The sequence below is a fragment of the Cebus imitator genome, unplaced genomic scaffold (genome assembly GCF_001604975.1).
Source record: "Cebus imitator isolate Cc_AM_T3 unplaced genomic scaffold, Cebus_imitator-1.0 Scaffold280, whole genome shotgun sequence".
NCBI classification, from domain to species: Eukaryota; Metazoa; Chordata; class Mammalia; order Primates; family Cebidae; genus Cebus; species Cebus imitator.
The window spans coordinates 816,690-818,208 of record NW_016107595.1 but is presented as its reverse complement, the minus strand read 5'-3'; the positions used below and the strand labels follow the sequence as shown (position 1 = coordinate 818,208).

The following is a 1,519-nucleotide window of genomic DNA, read 5'->3' as shown; positions in this document are numbered from 1 at the left end:
GTAGAGACGGGGTTTCACCATGTTGACCAGGATGGTCTCGATCTCTTGACCTTGTGATCCACCCGCCTCGGCCTCCCAAAGTGCTGGGATTACAGGCTTGAGCCACCGCGCCCGGCCGTGAAAGTTCTTTTCAAGCCTCTCTCCAAGTCAATCGGCCTGCACCATCGTCATTGTCACCTAAGCCACCTAGGAGTAGACAAGACTGCCAGCCCTCCACGGTTGGGGCCCCACAGCTGTTTAAAGGAAGAGCCAACTCCAAGCACAACCACAGTGTGACTCCTGTCAAGATCTAGCCCTGAAAGACAAGTTACTCCACGGGCAGGGAAAGGCAATTTCCACGTGCAGGATGCACGTTTCACTTTTCACTCCGGCTCTTTCTGAGTGAGTGATGGGAATGACACCCAGTGCTTCCACAGCATTCAGGCTCTACAGGGTGCTCTCACGGATGCTGCCATTGCAAATGAGCTGGGCTTTCACCCAGTCATGATTGTTCCAGAGTTTAGTCTTGCTTAGACTTTTACGGTCTGAGGCACAAGCCCTATGTCTTGGATCCGGGGGCTCCACTTGCAAACAGGAAATGGAAGGCTCTTCGGAGTTCAGCAGCCACAAGCTTCCAAGTTCCCCTTTAAAACTGAGACTCAGCAAGGCGCGCTGGCTCATGCCGGTAATCCCAGCACTTTGGGAGGCCGAGGCGGGAGGATCATGAGGTCAGGAGTTCAAGACCAGCCTGGCCAACATGGTGAAACCCTGTCTCTACTAAAAATACAAAAACATTAGGCGGGCGTGGTGGTGTGTGCCTGTAATCCCAACTACTCAGGAGGCTGAGGCAGGAGAATCGCTTGAATCTGGGAAGCAGAGGTTGCAGTGAGCTGAGATCACGCCACTGTACTCCAGCCTGGGTAACAGAGCAAGACTCCATCTCAAACAAAAAAATAAACAAACAAACTGAGACTCGCTCCTTGGCTTCCAGAGACAACAGGCTGATGGCAGAGAGGGTCTTGCACAGAGAAGCAGCAAAATTTACACCTTCCTTGCACACGGAATTAATACAAAAGCTGCTGCCACATTACCCTTCAGTGTTCTCTTTCCAACTGACTGCAGAGCGTCAGATCCCGAACTGGACACTCTACCATGTCCTCCATCAAAGGAGAGACCTACCAAGTGCTTCCAGCAGTAGATTCTGACACTCCCTGCTAAAATTCTGGGGGTGAGAACTGGAAGAGGTTGGGAGAGCTGGTTCACTTATACCAGCCGTTCTCAACAGGGGCATTTTTCCCCCAGGGAGACACCTGGCAATGTCTGGAGACGTTTCTAGCTGTCAGAACTGAGTGAAGGGCTGGTGGGTGCAGGCTATGGATGCTGGCTGCTAAACATCCCACAACGCACTGGGAAGACCCCAACAGCAAAGAATTATGCCCTAAATGGCAATAGTGCCAACATGGAAAAAATGACAACAGTCATCTTACAAAAGGGAGTCTTAAATAGGCTTTCTTTTTCTCAGAGGAGCTGGTGAGCTCAA

At 51.3% G+C, this 1,519-nt stretch overlaps 1 long non-coding RNA gene across 1 annotated transcript in view; it reads right to left on the bottom strand.

The window, feature by feature from the left end:
* Nucleotides 1-827: 827 nt before the first annotated feature.
* Nucleotides 828-1,519, bottom strand: part of LOC119467322 — a 4,359-nt gene continuing 3,667 nt past the window's right edge. Inside the window, exons 3-4 of the long non-coding RNA XR_005195861.1 lie at nt 943-945; nt 828-838 (exon numbers count right to left, since the gene is read on the bottom strand). This is a non-coding gene — a long non-coding RNA (uncharacterized LOC119467322). The remainder of the gene's footprint in view (nt 839-942; nt 946-1,519) is intronic.